General features: G+C 39.8%; 1 protein-coding gene and 1 long non-coding RNA gene across 7 annotated transcripts in view; one reads left to right on the top strand and one right to left on the bottom strand.

Moving 5' to 3' along the window:
* Positions 1-278: 278 nt before the first annotated feature.
* Positions 279-7127, bottom strand: part of LOC147911526 (uncharacterized) — an 11526-nt gene continuing 4677 nt past the window's right edge. Inside the window, exons 1-3 of one of the 5 annotated variants that reach the window (XR_015551010.1) lie at positions 4285-4354; positions 947-1061; positions 279-452 (exon numbers count right to left, since the gene is read on the bottom strand). This is a non-coding gene — a long non-coding RNA (uncharacterized LOC147911526). Of the gene's footprint in view, positions 453-946; positions 1062-3059; positions 4004-4284; positions 4355-7127 lie in introns of those variants that run through there. The other 4 variants (XR_015551008.1, XR_015551011.1, XR_015551007.1 and 1 more) reach the window with 4 other exon arrangements.
* Positions 4187-7127, top strand: part of LOC147911527 (RCC1-like G exchanging factor-like protein) — a 35734-nt gene continuing 32793 nt past the window's right edge. For both annotated transcript variants that reach the window (XR_015551006.1, XR_015551004.1), the window contains exon 1: positions 4187-4671. The gene's annotated coding sequence lies outside the window, so the exon portion shown is untranslated. The remainder of the gene's footprint in view (positions 4672-7127) is intronic.

Consider the following 7127-nt stretch of genomic DNA (forward strand, 5'->3'; position numbering starts at 1 on the left):
AATAACATCAATTTCTGAATATCATTTATTTTGTCTTGCCTGCTTCAAAAAATGATTTAAGCTAGCAAAATGTCCAAATCAATTAAAAGCCAAGCCAAGAATAAAGTAGTCCAAGGATTTCTGACCACTCTTGTGTTATCTAAAAATAATTCCAGAGAAATTAGATGGAGGTACCTAATCAATTATGCTCATCAAATTTATCAAATTAGGTCTCATAACAACAGTAATGAAGGTTCCTATTACAGATACCAACAGACCCAGGCAAAAATATAACCTACCATGACAAGTTGATGAAGTGCCATTTCTTTCAGAAGGTGGTGTACTTGGACTGTTGAAATGACGTGAAGTTCCTCGGTCCTCGCCATCGTTTGTAAAATTCTTTGAATGGCACGTACAACGACGTGACAATGGTACTTTAGCTTTTTTGCTTAAACTTTCATCCGCTGGCTTCCCTAAAAGTGAAAGAACCTCTATTTATAATATTTCTAATTCAAAAAACATTAATCATCCTCTGCAGCTACAGTGAGCAACTACTCGAATTTGCCCAGGATTGGGAGGTTTCCCAGGCTGTAAGATTTTCAGTGCTAAACCTGGGAAAGTACCTGGCAAATCTGGACAAGTTGGTCACCCCATCTGTAACATCAAATTAGGACAGGAGAGAAACACTTATGATGTCAGAGACATTTATAGAGAAATTATCATCAATTTGCATAATTTACAAAAAGATAATAGTCAAAGATTAATAATGTAATAAAGGCACAACCACTTGAGTATTCGTTTATATTGAGACTTATTAAAATATCAAGCAGGGAGGATTAAAAGAAAGACCAAAAGTATATTCTTAGTTACTGCTATTTCTTTAAATGAATCATTCTGGATAAAAAGTATTTTATTATATTTTTTCAAGTACCAATAATCAAGCTGAATATATCAACCAAATACTCACCACGAAGAAGAGACTGTTGCCACGCTAAAGCAGCACAAAGTAAGACTAAGCTTTTCCCACTTTCTGTAGGGCTCTCCAACAAACAATGCTGCTTACTTTTTAATCCTCGGACAATCTATTGACACAAAAACAATAAAAAAATCAGTAAACAATTTACTTCATTAGGGTCTGTCTCCATCACAAGTACAAACACAACAAGAAGTAAGGTTGTACTTGAGGGAACATAGCAATAGCAGAAGGGAGAATTAGTATTTAGTTCAATCTAGACCTTATGCCTTTATCTTTCTCCCTAAAATTATGTTGGACTTAAAAGCACATAGGCATAAAAGAAATGAACAAAGCAATTTGTGCCTTAATGATGCAAGCACAGTCATTTCTGTAAAACTAGAGTACACTAATATCTTGGATGAAAACTTAATGGAGGATACTGCTAGGGGGAGTGTAAATCGCTACAATCACTTTGGACAGAAATTAACAATTTCTAGCAAAGTTGAAGATACCCAACACCGGGAAGTCCAGTCCTATGTATCTATCCAAAAGCTTTCCCACAGGAACATAAGGAAACATGCATAAGAAAGTTCATAGCAGCATTGTTTAGAATTGCAAAAGAATGTAAACAACTTAAATGCCTGTCAAAAGGAAAATGGATAAAAAAATTCTGGTATATTCATACAATGGAATACTACACAGCAATTAAAATAGATGAACAATCAATAAAGCTACTTCTTAAAAATAATGTTAAGCAACTAAAAACACTTCTGAGCAAATATAGATACAGTATCATATCATTGTACAAAGTTTAAAAACAGGTAAAGTAATGCTCTATATTGTTTATGGGTACATACATATGTAGCAAAAGTATAACAACACGTCTAGGAAAGAAAAAGAATAAATTCAGCATACTAGTAATGTTACTTGCAAACAAGGTATAAAGTAAATATGGCAAAATATTAAGATTGAATAACTCTGGAAAGTTGGCTTACTCATTGGTCTATTAATTTTCTATATGATTGAAACATCTCAAAAAATATGGTGAGAAATATAGTATTCTGTGTAAAAGACAGTAAATACTTTGTAGAAGGTAGTAATTCCGTAAAGTAAATAGAAGTGCCAAATGAGCTGAGAATAGTTTTCAGACTATTCTCCTTTGCCTCCTAACCATATACAATTCATAGCGATCAGGATTATTTTTCGAAAGGTTACATGTTCTTCCATGAACCCAGCAAATATTTTCAATCCATTTACTATCTGAGAAAATGAATGTAGTCACAGATTCAGTATATGTTATGAATTATCAGCATCTTTATCTTAATGAAGACTTAACTGCTGAAATATACTTGCAGAATTCATTATAGCAAGCTATGATAGACAAGCTTTACAAGGAAAGTTCATATTCACCCCACCAACTGTACATTCAGACCATATTGAAGAGTCATGCTTTCCTGTTTACTTAGATTCCTAACTGCAGCAGAAACGAAAATCAAGACTGAAACAATGCCATTCAAAGAAAACCAGATACCCAACTAGACTAGGACAGAAGTCTAGAAATAAAAAGGGGATTCCTAAATGTATAAACAAAACAAATGCAAGTAAAAGAATTTCCTAGTCTTAACCATCACAGTGGTTGAGAACATGTCTCGGAATCTGACAAATCCGGATTTGTATCCCTACTCTGCCAAAGCTGTGGACCAGGAGGTAGAAGTACGAGTTCTAGATCAGGTTCCCACAACTCAGATGTGTTTCCTTGATCATGTCTTCACTTCTCTAGACTAAGATCCTTATCTGTAATAATCCCTAATTGAAAAACTGTTGTAAGGGAGAAAATGCCTTGGCACACAGTAGGTGCTTGATAATTCTGATTTAAAGGTCAGAAGGGTATAATGAAAAGAAGATGGGCTTTGGAGTAAAGCAAGCTTAAGTGTGAGTCCCACTGTGTGAATCACTGAACCTCAGTCTGTTTCTTCATCTGTGCAATGGAGATAAGATTATCTACCCGATAGACTTTTGACGAAAATTAGCCAGGCATTGAGTTAAGAATTAAGTAAGGTAATGGATAGAACGTGCCTAAACTCCAGTATTTGAAACAGAGGAGGTGATCTACTTTAATCCCCACCTCTTCTAAACCACCTATGCTTAATCTAGGATCCAGAGACGGAAGTCAGAGACTGTGCTCTCTTGCTATTGCGTGCAGAAGTCTTGGTACATGACTGCGTTTCTCTGAAGAGAAAGTCCGTGGATTTCTCATTCCCAGAACTATATCCTAATAAAATAACTGAAAACAGAGGGGAGACTGATATGCACTGTTATCAACTGAGGACTTCCTTGCAATAGTGAAAAAAACTGGCACATTCGACCTGGGGATGGAGGGATGGTTAAAAGAGCAATTCAACAGCTTATGAAGCCAATTATACCCTGACCCCTAGCCTATGTGTTCCAAAACAAGCTAAGAACCACTATTCTGAGGCATTTCCCAGTTCTAATATTCTGTGATTCTATCTGTGCAACTCTTGAGTAGAGATTTGGTGGACTCTAACCCCTTCACCCCAGCCAATAACACAACGCCGGCTAGTTCCTCAGATACAGCCTAGAAATCCATCCCGCCCGCAGTCGCTGCAATCCCCCAGGGGATAAAGCACGAGCCCCCGATCCGCCTCCCGCCGTCGTCCCCGCCGCCACGAGTCAGCGGGGGGCCGAGGGGGCCCGGGGTCTCTCCCCGGGGGTTGGGACAGGCTCCCTCGGGCCTCCGCATGTTCAGAACCCGGAGGCCCAGGGACGCGGTCACCCCGACGGCCCGCACGGCGGCCAGGCTAGAGCAGAAGGCTCTCTTCGGGCAGGCTGCACGCCGCCCCAGGAGAGACAGGCTGGCCTGTTCTGAGGAAAACCGAGGCAGCGCTGCCTGGGCTCCGAGTCCCGGGAGAAAAGGAAATGGTATCTGCGAGCACACACTGCGGAGCCTGGCAGAGAGGAGAGGCCCCAAACCTCTCGCCTCCTCACCGGGCTGCCACTCCCTGGCCAAGCGCGGACTCCGGCGCCTCACCCGCTCCCTCCTCCGCTCTCTCCAGGCCGCGCGCAAGCGCTCTTGCGGACGAATTCCCACCTCCCGCCCCCTCGACTCCCAGCACCCAATCACCCGCCAGAGCAGAAACCAAGCAACCAATCCCGGCGTGAGGTTAGGGGGCGAGCACCCTGGCCCCCGAGGGAAGTCTCCGCGATAAAAACCAACGCAAAGTATTTCGTGGCCCGGAGGCGAACGCTTGAAGAACGAAGGACGGGAACAGAGCGCAGGGTTTAAAGGAAAAGTCTTCTCCGTTTTGAGATTTTGAAACCGGCGACTTAACCCGTGCATCCGTTTCCTTGGAAACTCGCAGTCTCATTCTTCAGGTCTGTAGACCAAGCGAAAGGAAAGACTTGCCGGGTTCTTCCCAGAGCGCCCGTCAGTGCTGCTCAGCTCACGTTTCCGAACTTCACGGCGGCCCGGGAGTCGCACAGATGGAGCCGGGAACTGCCAAATGCCTGAGCACGGCCAGGCGAGAAGGCTGGTTGACGACTGGCCGCAGAACCTCAGGATGTTCCAGGCTTCCCCAGATAGCGAGTTTAACCAGAGCAACGCTCTAGAGCGCTCCCGCCCCGGTCACTTCTGCTCCATCAAGGCTCATCCGCCTTCTGTCCCTCCTAAAACCGGGTTGTTATTCTTTGCCACGAAGTACACTTCAGTTTCCTCAAAGGTAGGGAGTTAATCGTGATCTCTCCAAATTGTGATTTTGTCAATTTCTGAATAGCCTAAGCTTGGCTCCGATACTAGTGTCTCAAAAAAGTAAAACGTGAGACAGTTTCTCAAGTTTGAGCACCTAGTTTGGGGAGAGGTTTGCTGCAGGGGGAGCAGCGGGAGGAGAGTGGATTTGTTTGCTTCCCTTTCAGTTTTACTGCATCTTCCCCAATTGCAAAATGTACAGTGCTAAAAATAAATTCTACCTTTTAATTTAGTAATCTCAGGCTCAAAAATTTATCCTAAAAGAGTAATTCAAAAGAAAGAAAAAGTAAAAATACCTAAATTGATAACATTGCCTATTGTAATCCTGAAAAAAGTCATCAACCTCCCGGTCTAGTAATAGCACCCTAGATGGTTATGATACATCAGTTTGATCATTAGGAAGCCAATAAAATAATTATCAAAAGTAAACAACTTGCAAAAAAAATTTCATATAAAGTTAAATGAAAGAAAGCAGACTCCCTACTGGGTATTATGAATTCCATTATGTGAAAATATATATGCATAAGCAAAGATGGAAAGTATAAAAAATGTAACTTACTGTTAAAACAGTGGAATGAAGGATAATTTATCAATACTTAAAAATATCTTCAAATTTTTATTCTGCTTTTACAATTTTTTTAAATATCAAATCGTTTAAGTAACTGCTCCAGGGAAACTACTACGATTTTCGATTTTCCTCCGCTCAATTCCTAAGGCTCTCAACCGACTCTAGCCTTGTATGGCCATTTGACGTGTGTGGCGTTAACAGAAATGGATACACGTAGGCCCTGGAGCCAGACAGTCCTGGATTCCAGTCCCTTGAACTGTTCCTTTCAGGTGAAGGGTAGTGAAAGAAAACACAAAAAACTACAAGTTCATTTGATAAAGAATATGAATGTTTATAAACCAATATTCAAAATAGCTGCACACATCTGTTTTCACTTGAATAAAAAAAATCACATTGTGACAAATTTTGTAACCTTAACTTAAAATACATGAATCTTAACATTTACTAATATAGTTACACATTTTGTTTCCATCATCAACGAATGTGATGAAAAACAGCATGTTGTTATTTAAACACAGCAGGTTTTGACCAGCCTTTGAAAACTGATCCAAGAATGTGCGCTGCATTTAGTTAGAAACCATTTATTTCAACCTTTTTTGAACTCCTAGAGGTTTCCTACTCACATAAAATATTCCAAAGCCTCAGTTTAAAATAAAACAAAACAAAAGAACACAGGACCGCTGTATTTAATCTTAGAAGACTACAAAACTGCCTTGTTTAAAAATATGAATATTCTTAAAGTATTTTTTAAGTGTATGCTTTTATTTTTCACATCGAAATTACTTGATTGAACATTATGCATCTGATATCTCAGGGAAGGCCAGCCCAGTATCCTGTTTTTCAGGGCTGACCAGGTGTTTCTGATGCACTCTATGGACCAGCAGAGACCCATTTGACTAAAGAAGAAATAACTAATCAAGTGTTCTCTAAACATTACTGCATAATGGAATCAACTGGGGAATCTTAAAAAAAAATACTAACGCCTGACTCCCAACCGCAGACATTCTGATTTAATTGGCATGGGTTACAATTGGGGATCAAGAGTGTTAAAGCTCTCCAGGTGATTTTAATGTGCAGCAAAATTTGGAGCCACCACAATGATGCAAGACACAATAGTGATCTAAATCACAATTAGCCACAAATGACAGATGCCTATAGAGGAGAACTCACTTTTAAAGAAGTTTCTCAAGTTGGAAATACTTTATAGTTTCTCTCTGTTTCTTAAGATCAAATTTATGCTTTTTCTGAAAGTTATAATGACTCTTTAATTAGTAGTCTTCAGAGGGGATTTATATCGTTAAACTCAACAATTTTTTTCAACCATTCAGTTTAGGTTATTGTATATAATCACTGCTATACACTTATCTATTACGTGTAACGATACACTGAAATTACCTTCTAGGCATCACGGTATTAAGAACCATCCATAGTTGATTGTTTGAAGCATTCTCCACAGAACCCCTGAATTCAATAGCTGGTTCATATTGGATGTTAATACTTCTGCCTATGGTATAAGTTCACTGGCAGAGAGTAGAGTCAAGCGTTCTAGAATCTGTATCGTATCCAAATGTCTTACTGGGACAGCTGAAAATGCTAAAGGGGAAACTTAGCGGTCATAATCTAAATTCTATACAGCTTACCAAATAAGAAGTAACATTGCTCTATCAGACTACACGCCAAACAAATCAAGAAAACAATGTTGCTCTAAACGTAAAACTTTCAATCCTAGCCATAGTTTTGACCATACTTAAAATAAGGTCCTTAAGAAAAATTCACAGTACTGGTGATACCCACAAGAGGATGCATTTGTCTTCCTTCAAGAAGGGTTAAGGAAGCTCCAAAGGAATGGGAAACCTTCCTTT

Source organism: Ceratotherium simum, unplaced genomic scaffold (assembly GCF_057802395.1).
Source record: "Ceratotherium simum simum isolate JZ-2026a unplaced genomic scaffold, ASM5780239v1 HiC_scaffold_43, whole genome shotgun sequence".
NCBI lineage: Eukaryota > Metazoa > Chordata > Mammalia > Perissodactyla > Rhinocerotidae > Ceratotherium > Ceratotherium simum.